Raw genomic sequence first — 14,350 nt, 5'->3', positions numbered from 1 at the left:
AAAAAGGACTGCCACCCCTGCACTAAGATTTGTCCCATGGCTCAACACACTTGCCCCTTTCCACCAGAGCCCCCAATCAACTTCATTCACCACATCACTATGAGTCTCCTGCAGAAACAACACCTGTACTTTTTTTTGTTTAACATATTCACTCAACACACTCCTCTTTCCCGCATCTCTGGCGCCATTTATATTGAGAGAGCCTACCCGAAGAGTCTCCATAAGAAGTGGGAGAAAAGCCAGCAGAGAAATAGACCAATAGCAAAGCTCAAAAAGCCCCAGTGTCAGTAAGAAATTAAACATTTAAACAGTGTCTGAAGGTAAACCTTTACGCACTGTTGTGACCCACTTCCTCAACCTAAACCGTTTCCTGGGTGAGAGTACACCATGCCCCTCATTTCTCATAGCATGTTGTACTGATCTTACAAACTTTCTAGGATCAGGAAAAAAAGCCTCAAGATTAACTTTTCCCCCTTAGTCTCATTCAGGAACCTTGTCAGTTCTCTCAACGTGTACTTAGACCCCTCTGGTTGACTGGCTGTCAGCTCCGGGCCAATTGAAGAGGAGTCTGAAAAAAATAACTCCTCATCCTCTTCCTCAGACTCACTTTCCTCCTCTTCTCTATCTCCCACCCTGACCACCTGCCCTTTCTCTCTGGTTAGGGCCTCACCCACAGCAACAGGCAACATTTCCATGGTGCCTTTGTCCACACCCTTTTTCTTTTTCCTCTTGACACCCTCCTCCTCCCCCCCTAATCTCTTACACTTCCCCACTATACTCTCCTCATCCACTAGAATAACCTGACTAGACGCAGTATCATCTGCACCACCCTCCATAGCATGTCTAGGCCCAGCCTCAGCTACCCCACCATCTCTAGCCTGACTAGACCCAGCCTCCACTACCCTACCATCTCTAGCCTGACTAGACCCAGCCTCTACTACCCTACCATCTCTAGCCTGACTATACCCTGCCTCTGCTTCTCCACCATCTCTAGCCTGACTAGACCCAGCCTCATCTACACCACCATCTCTAGACTGACTAGGCCCAGCCTCTGCATCTCCTTACCCCCTGCATTTTGACCTCGATTTCCCCCCCTTGCGCTCGTACCCTCCCCTTGTCTATGGCCTTTATGTGGGCACGCAAAGCTCTTGTGCCCCAAATCCCCACATTCAAAACACCGTAGACTATCTGTGCTGGCAAAACCTGCATAGAGCCCCTCCCCATGCCTCACTTTAAAATGCACATTTAGCTGTTGCTCATTATTGTTCAGAAACATAAACACTTGCCTCCTGAACGAAACAACGTGCTTAACGGCATCTGCCTGAAAACCTGCTGACAGTACACGGAAACCGCTAGCAAACTTACCAAAACGACTCAGCTCTTTCCTAATTTGATCATCCGTAATAAACAGAGGCAAATTTGCCACTACAACTCTTGTTGAAGGGGTAGAGAGAGGTGAAATTGACACCAACACATCCCTTACAAATATTCCGCTAGCAATTAGCCTACCGACCAAATTAGCCCTTTTCATGAACACAACCACAGCTTTGTTCATTCTAGAAGCAGAATGTATAAACTCAGCTCCTACCTGTTCACCGACCGCGAGCAGAACCTCCTCCACCTTAACTCCGTTCTCAGGAACACACCTGAACCCATGCTGTATAGACAGCGTCTCCTGCGCGCTAGGCTGAGAAGCCATTGCGCACACTAGACCTCCCAACCCCCAGGAACGTTACTCTGTCCTCTTCCACCCTAACTTGGAAAAAAAAAAAAACTTTGGATACCGCTAAAAATAAGTCGCTCTGGATAAGAGCGTCTGCTAAATGACTTAAATGTAATGTAATGTAACCCTCCACCATAGAAAATAACATGTAAAGAAAAGAATAGAATCAAGAAAGTTAGTTAGGATAGAGCTTTCCACACCAAACACTCAAAACCCAAAAACACCCAGCATGCACCGAGAGAGAGAGAGAGAGAGATATTTGGACTGAACAGCCAAGCTCGATTGCAAAAATACCTGTTTGGGAGTTGAACTGAGGCCATCCGCACACCTACCTGTTTCTAGTGTAAGCCAGCTACTTCTGAGCAGATTTGTTTCCAAGAGTTGCTTGTCTCCAGTGGTGCCTCCAACCGTGTGCTGACTGAAAATGTCTGAGAAATGATTACTTTCTGCCCCATCTAATAATCAAAATGGGAGAGAAGAAAAGGCAGGTAATTTGGGTCCCAACTCAAGGGCACAGATGGGCACACAAAGCAATAAATCTGGATCAGAGATGATTCGGACCAATCAAATCCCATTAGGAACAATAGCCAGTTGTGCCCGTTACCAAGATGGCTTATCATTGTGGTGGTTATTCATAAACATGGAGTGCTGGGCTGCTAATGAAAAATGGGAACTCTGCAACTCATAAATCTCCACTTTCATCTCATTAAAGTGCTCTGCAGCCCGCACAGAATTTGGAGACGAGCCTTCTCTATTTCGCAACAGGGGGGCCTTGAGAGAATGATGGCGGTGCTTCAGACTGGTGGGTGGCAGCCGTCCACAATAAACCAACTCCTAATGAGAGCGATTGAAGCTAATCAGGGATGTTGACATTGTTCTTGAAAAGGTACTACAACAATAAAACAAAACGTTTTTTTTCCCTTTGATAAATAAATAAATGGTGCATGCATTTCTAATGTGAAAATTGAAACCAATGAAAATGAAGGAATGTCTGTTACACCACTTGTGAATTCACACATTGGAATTGGAAGCATATCAGGGCCCATATGTGGAGTACTAATCTACGATCATGTCCCCCCCCCCTAATATTGATTATTAAGTCAAATGATCTCCAGGCATAGGAACATCACAGGCACAGGAGGCACAGGAGGTTGGTGGCACCTTAATTGGGAGGACAGCTCATAATAATGGCGCTGGAACCCGAGCAAATGGAATGCCCTGTTCCAGCCAATATTATGAGATGTCCTGCCCTCAGCAGCCTCCACTGATTCCAGGGATGCTTAAAAACTGAGATTACTACTAAAGGCAGGTTGCACTGGGTTCAGTGCCTGTTGTTGGTGTTGATCGGACAGCCCTGTGACCAAATTAAAATGTCGCCACGCGATGCATCAAGGCGCTCTGGCTGCCGGTCACGGAGTCCTCAAACACTCATGTGGAATGGTAATGACCGTGGCGGAGGTGTGCTGTGATGAGTTTTCATTTCACTCCCATCACGTCTGACTTGTAAATGACAAGCCTGGTTATTTAAACGGTCACTCTCGGCCCCCGGATGCATGGGAATAATTACAGTGTAGTCTGTTCTCATGATAACCACCGACCGCAGTTTAGAGAGACAGAAGATCGGAGAAGAAGGAGGGGCAGTGGCAAAGCGTGACTATGTAGGACCTAGGCCTTCAGAGGGACCAACAACCTTACCTTGTATCAAGTCCCATGTTGCTCAGTTAGTAGAGCATGGCGCTTGGTCCCTCTGAAGGCCAATGTCCTTCGGGCTGCTGCTCACACAAAGACAGGACCAGCACGGACACAACATGTCAAATCAAATCAAATGTATTTTTTAGAGCCCTTCGTACATCAGCTGATATCTCAAAGTGCTGTACAGAAACCCAGCCTAAAACCCCAAACAGCAAGCAATGCAGGTGTAGAAGCACGGTGGCTAGGAAAAACTCCCTAGAAAGGCCAAAACCTAGGAAGAAACCTAGAGAGGAACCAGGCTATGTGGGGTGGCCAGTCCTCTTCTGGCTGTGCCGGGTGGAGATTATAACAGAACACGGCCAAGATGTTCAAATGTTCAAAAATGACCAGCATGGTCGAATAATAATAAGGCAGAACAGTTGTGACACACAGCGTAAGATAATCTGACCAGAAAAACTAAAAACACACTCTTTACACAACCTTTTATATTATCACCAATAGTGACAACAACAGTGACACATAAAAGGGGACAGGCTCGTGGTGCTGAAAGGACAGTGACCGTAATAGCTGTGCACTCCATGGCGCTGAAGGGGAGTGCAGGATAAACCACAGTACCACCATCAAATAATGTTCAAGAATAACTGTTGTCCCTGACGGGAAAGAAATGGCCACAGACCAATGGTGAGCATCAATGGGTGTAACTTAACATCAAGAAACACATACATCCGAAAATGCCCCTAATTGCAATCTGCAATGACACCCGTCTGAGAAGGTGTGTGACCAAAAACAATCCTTCATTCCTCACATGATAATGACAGTGTCCTAAACCAAGGGCCTACAAAACAAAATCAGGGAAACATTTTGTAGACATATCAACCATCATCAGACAATGACCAGTCACTGTGTGTGATCACTTAAACTCAATGATTTGCCTTTTCATTTATTTTTTTACAATGCGTCAACGAGTGATGTAGAAAACAGCGTTCTGGAATAGACATCAAGTTCCTATGTTTCATATGCGTCCTACCAACAGATGAAAAACACATCACAGATGGATGGCATAGCTTCACAGGCCTATATGCAGATGCAGTGGTTCAAGTAGCCTAGAGTTCCTCTGCTCTCTGAATGGCCATACTGTGCTGCCCCACCCATGTCTCAGTCCCCCCCCTCTCTTTACTGACCTTTGCACCCTCCAGTGAGCTCTATCTTACCTCAACCATTCTGCTCCTCCCCTCAAATCATTGTGGCAGTGCCGTGCCCTGTATAACCACAGTTCCTCTCTCTGTACGCTTGACCCACTCAGGATAACAAGCCGCTGAACCCCATGGCCCAGCACTCACCCTTTATTTCTGAATGTCTCAGTCATTGCTGCAATCGCCAAAACTCCTCATAAAAAAAGGGCAGTACTGTATCGAGTTTTACAAGCGTGGCCATTGGAAGAGGACTCTTGCCCTCGAACCAAGAATCGCTCGCTTCCCCAAAGCGAGGGCCAATCAGTTTGCCGCTGCGTCGTGAACCCCCATTGCAGTGCTTTTGTCCAATTCGTAGCCCGAGCGTTAAATGCATTTTGTGACATTTTGCCTCAGTTACAATCAATTACGGTGCCATGTTTACATAGTCACACAAAGTGCCGGGAGGACCTCTCAACCCCTCCACTACTGAAGGCATCGCCCCCCCCCCTAGTCTGACTCACCCAGGCTGAATAAGCTATTAAAGCACTGGGGAGGCAGTGGATGAGCGTGTAGTGTGATGCATTATAGAACCACTGAGGTCGACTGAAGACTGGGCTCACACTCCATTGTCTGCTCCGTCTTGCCTCAAGGTATCTGACGATGGCTTGGACAAGCTGTTCCACATAAGGACATTTTGTTTAGCTCATTAAACCCAAGTGCAGAGTTTGTTCTTCCGTGATGTATTCCTATAATGAATTTTTTTAAACCAAAGTACGCCCTGATTGGTTCATTTTTCAACAGCTTAACTTCAAAGCTTGAAGACATACACTGTAAATTAGATATCCATTCGCCATTGATGGCTTGTTGAAGGCCTACCCTCAAGGCAGAATCTCCCTGTATATTTATCCCCACTAACCAGTTGTGGGTCCTGTTGGGACACACTGCTCGACCGATCATGTGACCGAAGCATCTGACATAATGAGTTTATTATCTATTTATCCTGTCATTTATTTATGATGAAGACATACAGGCACACAATGCCAAGATTGGAAATCATTAAGGGACTAATTAGTAGTCTTTCTGTTGCCATTTTGGGGCTTGTGCAATGTCAACAGCCTCCACTTTGGGTTTCACAGTGCGCCACATTCCGCACAGCTCTGCTGAAGAAGCAGGGATCCAGCCACTGGAGAGGCACTAGTGACAGGGGCATGTCCGAAGCCAAAAAGCTGGCAGCCGGCAAAGCCACCTGGCAACCCGGTCCCATGTACCTCCCAGGAGCCCTTGGGCCTGGCACACCAAGCTGTCTAGCTCTAAAGCAGAATGTGATCAGAGTTACTGAGCAGCAGAGAAGGGTTGCCATTGTAATAGCAGGGGTTCTACCTCCTTCCAGCCCACTTAACTCTGAGTTTAACAGTGTCAGCCAGCCCCTATTACGGCAAACCAGTGATGTCACCCGTGTTGCCGGGACGATGACAGAGACCAATCTAGATAAGCAGCTTGCTGTGATTTGATATACAAGCGCCTATGAATCTGCCAATCACTACATTGTGCTCATGTAGGCCGAGAAGTGTATTATTGGACAATACCATGTAGAGAGGATTTGAGGCGGGCGGAGATAGATTTGCCAGATTAAAAGATCGACTGAGGCCTTTCACAACGATGGCTGATGTGCTCACTGAGGTTGAGGGGTCGATGAAGGGCATGTTTCATGGTGATAGCGAGAAGCGCTCTCCCCTCATCCTCCACTCCCTATTAGCACCCTTTAGGCGATGCGATCAGCTCCACTTGCTCCTCACTCGATCAGCTATCATAATTGTCTTTCTGGGGAAAAGTGCTGTAGATACGTGGCTCAGCATGAGGGGTCTCATGAGGCCACACCAACCTATTTCAGTTGTCGATGACCGTTGAGCTTTACACTGTACTTTGCCCTAACCTGTAATGACACTTTGGTATTTGGTATTTTATTAGGATCTCCATTAGCTGTTGTGAAAGCTGCAGTTACTCTTCCTCCGTGTCCACACAAAACATGACATAATACAGTATATTAATACACAAAAACAGCTCAAGGACAGAAGTACATCAATTTAAAAATGGCACACAGCCTACATATCAATGCATACACACAACATATCTAAGTCAAGTAAGGTGCTGTGAGGTGTTTCTTTATCTGTTTTTTGAAACCAGGTTTGCTGTTCAATTGAGCAACATGAGATGGAAGGGAGTTCCATGCAATAATGGCTCTAGATAATAATGTACGCTTTCTTGAATTTGTTCTGGATTTGGGGATTGTGAAAAGACCCCTGGTGGCATGTCTGGTGGGGTAAGTGTGTGTGTCGGAGCTGTGTGTAAGTCGATAATGCAAACACAATAATGTTTCTTATAAAAAGAAGTGACACAGTCAGTCTCTCCTCAACTCTTAGCCAAGAGAGATTGGCATGCTTGCTATTTTATATTAACCTCTGATTACGATGGAGAGCAAGACGTGCCGCTCTGTTCTGGGCCAGCTGGAGCTTAACTATGTCTCTCTATGAAGCTCTTGACCACACGACAAGACGACAATCAAGATAAAACTAAAGTAGAGCCTGCAGAGTTTTTTGGAGTGGGGTGTCAACAAGGCAGATAAACTCTTTATTATGGACAGACCTCTGCCCATCTGTACAACCGTTGAATTTATATGTTTTGACCATGAACGTTTCAAGTCTAAGGTGATACCTAGTAATTTAGTCTCCTCAACTTGTTCAGCAACCGAGGGAATTGTTTGTACCAAATACAATGCTCTTAGTTTTAGAGATGTTCAGAACCCGTTTATTACTGGCCACCCATTCCAACACAGACTGCGACTCTTTGTTAAGGCTTCAAGTGATTTCATTATCTGTGGTGGCTGACACGTACAGCGTGTACAGTTGAAGTCGGATGTTTAAATAAACCTTAGCAAAGTCAATTTAATCTCAGTTTTTCACAATTCCTGACATTTAAAAAAAAAAAATCCTGTTTTAGGTCAGTTAGGATCACCACTTTATTTTAAGAATGTGACATGTCACAATAATAGTAGAGAGAATGATTTATTTAAGCTTTTATTTATTTTATCACATTCCCAGTAGGTCAGAAGTTAACATACACTCAATTAGTATTAAGTAGCATTGCCTTTAAATTGTTTAACTTAGGTCAAACGTTTCAGGTAGCCTTCCACAAGCTTCCCTAACCTGTTGGGTGAATTTTGTCCCATTCCTCCTAACAGAGCTGGTGTAACTGAGTCAGGTTTGTAGGCCTCCTTGCTCGCACGCGCTTCTTCTGTTCTGCCCACACAATTTCTATAGGATTGAGGTCAGGGCTTTGGGATGGCCACTCCAATACCTTGACTTTGTTGTCCTTAAGCCATTTTGCCACAACTTTGGAAGTATGCTTGGGGTCATTGTCCATTTGGAAGACCCATTTGCGACCAAGCTTTAACTTTCTGACTAATGTCTTGAGATGTTGCTTCAATATATCCACATAATTCTCCTCCCTCATGATGCCATCTACTTTGTAAAGTGCACCAGTCCCCCCTGCAGCAAAGCCCCCCCACAACATGATGCTGCCACCCCCATGCTTCACGGTTGGGATGGTGTTCTTTGGCTTGCAATCGTCCCCCTTTTTCCTCCAAATACAACGATGGTCATTATGGCCAAACAGTTCTATTTTTGTTTCATCAGATGAGAGGACATTTCTACAAAAAGTTTGATCTTCGTCCCCATGTGCAGTTGCAGAGCTTGAGAGGATATGCAGAGAAGAATGGAAGAAACTCTCCATATCAGGTGTGCCAAGCTTGTAGGGCCATACCCAAGAAGACTTGAGGCTGTAATCGCTGTCAAAGATGCTTCAACAACATACTAACCCATTTTAGAATTAGACTGTAACAAAACAAAATTGTGAAAAACGTGAAGGGGTCTGAATACTTTCCGAATGTACTGTATCTAGCTTTCTATAGCAGTGATGCCTCAGTAAACCATCAGCGTGTTAATGTTCCAATTTCCCTCTCCTAGTCCAGTATGAATTCATGATACCCACAATACTCTTCCTCAGTCTCCATCCAATCAGCAAATATATTAAGGCACCTTATTAAAGCAGTTTTTTTTGTCATTGGACTAAGGCTGATGGATGCTTCTTGAGGACAACATTGACTTACTGGCATGGGTCAATTTGCCTCAATTATCGAATGCTTGTAAGATCAAGAAACAATTAGTGAATAATGCCAAGTGAAAACTATAGGAAGACTTGAATGAAATAGCGATCCTTTAGGTGTACTTTTTCTATTATAAATTTGTTTTATACAGGATGCAGTGTGTTTCTTTTCTAACCACAGCCTTGTGTCTCAGCAGATAATGCATATATTTGTGTGTTCTCATTTTCCGCCTCAGAAGATTAAAAACATAATCGATATGCTGTTTGTCAGCTCAGAGATTTTATTCTTACCTTTATTTTACTAGGCAAGTCAGTTAAGAACAAATTCTTATTTTCAATGACAGCCTAGTGGGTTAACTGCCTGTTCAGGGACAGAACGACAGATTTGTACCTTGTCAGCTCAGGGATTCGAACTTGCAACCTTTCGGTTACTAGTCCAACGCTCTAACCACTAGGCCACCCTGCCGATGTCCAGAAAGCCAAAATGTGTGAAAGGTTTTAAATGCGAACATTACGAAGGCATCACAATAAACAATAATTTTGTCTTTGTGTTAAGCTTCTCTATTTGTTTTTTTTCGAAAGAGCAATCTTCATGTGTTTTGGGTCGAACTTGATGTTGGTAAATAGCTTTCATTTATTGTTTCTACGGAAACTAAAATGATTAAACGTCTGAGAAACCAACATTCCTCAACACTGGACCTTGTGAAGAGAGGGGGATAGAGAGACGGGGGGCAGAATAATAACAAAGCTTCAATTATTGATCAGGACATGTGAGGGCTACTGCTCCTCTGGGCACACTTCATCAATATTTTCCGTCAAATTTAACTCGGCGCTACCTCACCGTGGCTATTCATAAGGAGTGTGACTGATGTTCTCTCGGCAGCATGTCCAGACAGTGCCCCCCTCCATCGCTATACATTATTGAAGAATTTTCCTCCCCACGATAACCCTGTTCCTTCAGTAATATCACTGCTGCTACTCCGATAATTCAAATAATTTTGCTGCACAACAAGATTAAATGAAAGGATCTGTTACAAGTATTGCTTTGTTGGAATGATACTTCGCAGTTATCGGCTTGCATTGAGGAAAAACCCAGCTAACAATTCCAGGGAGAGAGAACGCTTCTGTAATGTTACCTGTAATGTTCCTCTAATGTCTGTGTCCGGTTTTCCATTAGTTAGGGGAACGTTCTATCCACGTTCGCAAAAACCTTCGGAGAACATTTTTAGCATATTTTGGTGTTAAAGTTAGGAGAACATTCCCTTAAAGTCCAGAAGAACTTATCTAGAGCGTGCTTACAATGTTCTCAGAATATACAACATTAATGTTCTTATCTTAAGTTCTGAGAACATGGTGACCACGCTCTGGGTAAGTTCTATTTGACATTAAGGGAATGGTCTCATTGAAACATTAAGAGAGTGTTTGTTGTTAGCTGGGAAGCAACAAAGCAGAAGTTGTAAGGCCCTATCCATTTGCAAGTGTGCTTTTCAAGCTTGTCTGTACGATTTTACTCCTCTGGTTGAACTGCAAATTGAATTTGAATAAGAAAAATAAAGCCCACAGTAATCAGCAAACAACAAAGGCTCACTCTTTTGTTTGAATTCCTGTGATGGTGGGCCTTATTGCCTGCTCTGTGCAGTGTGGTTAGCGAGCGAGGACAGGGGCCATTCCTAGCGGTGGTTATTCCAGCCAGGTCCTGTCATTCCGCATCCAAGCGGTGAGCATGGCTCTGAAACGTTGGAGCATGGACTGGATTTCCTGTCCTATAGGCATACAGATGCAAGGCTTAACAGCATGTAATGTCTTCAGCTCCATCAAAAGGAGATGGCTGTTTTTGCCCAGACAGTCCACAGTGATCCAATGATCTGGTTGTTACATATGCAAGGACACAACACATACGGTATTACAAAGAGATGCTTGACGAGATCCTCTTTTTTGATAGAAACCATTTCATCTGTGAATGTCTTGCAGATTAAGACGTAGAGTTGATATTTGTTGATTTTTTTTGTCCAAATACAGAACTTCTTAAACACTTGGCTGGTGACAGCCTTCGAACCATTAGAGTATGTTAATTGCTTGATGCTAAAGCTTACTCGTTTTATCCCAGATCAAATATCTCCTGTCCCACTGAAATGCTGTTCCCTGACAATCTGCCATGACGACAGAATGTCTCTCTCTGTACTGCAGAATTTCTGTTGTGCATTTCCACAGGACTAAAACCAAGAATACTTGGCCTATACTTCTCCCAACCCGTCCTGTGAAGTATCCCACAACCCCTATTGAATCCTCAGCTGACGCTTATCTGTAGCAATAGCCCATTAAATAAGGATGCACTACGTTACCAGGCACGGTAACACACAAGCTTATTGGCAAAATGCAGGACTTGTGTTGTGCTTGCCCTCTGCCCCGAATATTAACACAAACCTTCCCGACACATGCCGTGAAGGGCAGAGTGACCTGAGTAGTCTGCCTAAGAGGCTAACTTGCCACATTGTAGGGATGCTCACAGCATGGACAACTGCAGGTAGTTTGTAATGAAGGACACAGTGGAAAGCCACCCATTTGGACTCCTGTAAATATGATGCTGGGATGATTCACCTACATGCTTATGTGGTCACCTCTGTCATGCGGTTTGTTAGATATACTACGCATTGTTGGACTGTCAATGCCAAGATAGGCGTTTCCAATATGTTCTAATTCCAACAGCAACACTCTTACATTGCAGATAAAAACCATAGAGCAGAACGACAGACAATGCATACTGTATGTTAGCATTGGGTAGGTCAGAAGCATTTAGCTTACATGACCAAATTACAACGCATAAGATTATACGGACATAAAATAAACATCCCAGACTTTGTTTACTGATTCTCCGCCAAGCTACAGTGGGAGCAGGGCACTGAAACCTCCACCGAATTACAATGATGGCTACTTAACCGAAAAGTTACTTAACCGAAAAAATGATGTTGTATGTTTAGCGGAGCAGACACCAGCAAACTGCTGCTGCAGCCAGATTTATTTCCCAGCTGGGGAGGCAGATGCTAATAGCAAAGATTGTTTAGAACTAACCCAAGATAGACCACAGCCTGTTATTTCCAATGGGAGAAAATGAATCAGTGAGCAGAACAAGCAAGGAGGTGGGTAGAGCCAAGCATGCGCTAGCAAGAGCCTATTGGCGGATTCTAGTGTGATTGCAATATTTACGTTAGGGAACACCTACTCTGTGGCTCAGTTGGTAGAGCATGGCGCTTGTAACGCCAGGGTTGTGGGTTCGATTCCCGGGACCACCCATACGTAGAATGTATGCACACATGACTGTAAGTCGCTTTGGATAAAAGCGTCAGCTAAATGGCATATATTATTATTATTATTAGAACACTTAGTCCACTCTGTTCATAACAGATTCTACTTTTGGAAACAGAAAAATCTATTAAGATCAAATGTTTCATAGATGAGAAAATGAACAGAATGTTGGCCAAAATGAATCTTGCTCTATCTTCTCCCACTGCCAGCCACTGGGCTTCCTCTCACCACCATATTTGGTAGTGAGTGGAAACACCAACCGGATGCTTCACATTTATACATCTGGTGAAGTATATTGCTCATTGTTCTATCTGTGCTAATAGTGCATCCTCCATCTCCATTTCCCCTGATATCTCGATCTCTCTGATGCTCAGCTCCTCTCTCTTACTTATTCTGTAACACATTTCTCAATCTTTCTACGATCGCCCAAGTCCTGACCTGAATTATTGAGTTGTCCTTATCCAGTTTGGCCCCAGCCCTGTGAAATAATGTGATGATGATTTGGTAAAGCGCATGACTTGGTAAAGACCAGAGTCAATGAATCACGGCAGCCTCAGGCTCAAACACCACAGGAAACTGTAGTAACCTGGAAACTGTGTACTCACACGCTGCCAGAGCAGCCCAGGGCTGAAACCCACAGGGAACTGCGGTAAACCTGATGAATGCGCACTCTGCACACTGCTGCCTATCAAGGAAGCCATAAGAACACTATGGAGAAGCTACATCCAAGTGATGAAACCCCAAAGGCATGTGGGGAACCCCAGCTCGCTGCAACACAGACATCACCAATCTTCATGCCCCTGAACAATGTCTATGAAGCCACCACACCCCTAGTGGCGTGAGCGCACACACTGATATGCAACCCTTGTCCTTTTCTGTCATATGCCAGGGAGATAGCCTCCACAATCCAATGACAAAAACTCTGCTTAGAACACGCCATACCCTGAGCTGGATTAGTGAAACAGACAAAAAGCTGCTCACAAATGTAGCTATCCCTCATCCTATTCACATACGTGCAAAAAAGCACACACCGGACACAGGCCATGCAACCTCCGTTGTTCACTGGAAGCAAACTAAGGAGGTGAGACAGGGGACAGCTCGGAAGCCAGGGACCTGTAAGATATATAAGGTATATAAGGTATAACCTTGGGAGCAAAACCTGCAGGTGCGAACACCAAACAGGAAGGGTGTATTACTGTACTGGTACGTGGAAATCCCTAACCTGCTTGAGTCACGCCAAGGTCATGAGCAGGGCATCAGGGTTGTCTGGGCCAACAGGGAGCCATCAGAATCAACAACAGACGCTCCCGATGGATCAGGTCCACCGGAGGAATACATATAGCAGGGTTGAGGCTACTGATACGCCAAAGCATCCATTCCCAAAGGAAGAGCACCCAGATCCTTCATTGAGAAGAACAGACAGCAATGCGTGATTTCTTGCAATGCGTAAAGATCCACGTCGGCCCTGACGAACCGGTCCCATATCTGGGCAACCACCAAAGGGTGTAGTCTCCACTCTGTATCGATAGGACCTCCCCTGGAAAGTAGATCAGCACCCAAGTTAAGAGATCCCGGAAGATACTTTGCCCTGAGTGACTGGAAATTTGCACTGCTCCATACAAGACTTTTTGGGTCCTTTCACGGAGTCAACACCCTTCGGCACAACGGGGATACATTGAGCCACTGATGACAGTGGCGAGATGCGTCCAGACGCGTAGCAATCCCCCAGCACTGAAACAGACACATCAACAGAAGTCCAAAAAGCACCACAGGTATCATGGAGGCCATTAGACCCAGTCACCGCAAGGCACAAGCGAAAAGGCACTGAGTGCCCCAGCTGAAACTACCAGACAGAGGCGAAATGCAACCCTCTACTGTAGGGGACAACCAAGAAAGTGAATGTGCTGGGCTGGAGTCAAATAACTTTTCTTGTGATTCACTATGAACCCCAGAGCCTGAATATGGAAAACCAGCGCGTGGCCGTGTGGAGTTCCTTTGACTCCACTATGACCACCCGATCCAATACTTTGATCCCCTGGCACCGCATCTTTAGCTCATTAGTAAAATCTTCAGACAGGGGTAGGCGATGTTTCACAGCTGCAGGGACAGGAGGTAAATACCTTCCCCCAAACCTGGATTGAACTCCACTGCAGAGAAGCTGGCCAATCCACCCCCCAGGTGATCTGTTGCACTACGACACAACTCCACCAAAGGCTCATTAACCAACAATTGTTCACGCTCCCCCACCGTATCGAAAGTTGGAGCTTTAGGCTGCCCCACCTGATGTCACCCGATTCAC

This window comes from Oncorhynchus keta, chromosome 1 (genome assembly GCF_023373465.1).
Source record: "Oncorhynchus keta strain PuntledgeMale-10-30-2019 chromosome 1, Oket_V2, whole genome shotgun sequence".
Lineage (NCBI taxonomy): Eukaryota > Metazoa > Chordata > Actinopteri > Salmoniformes > Salmonidae > Oncorhynchus > Oncorhynchus keta.
This window is presented reverse-complemented; position numbering follows the sequence as displayed.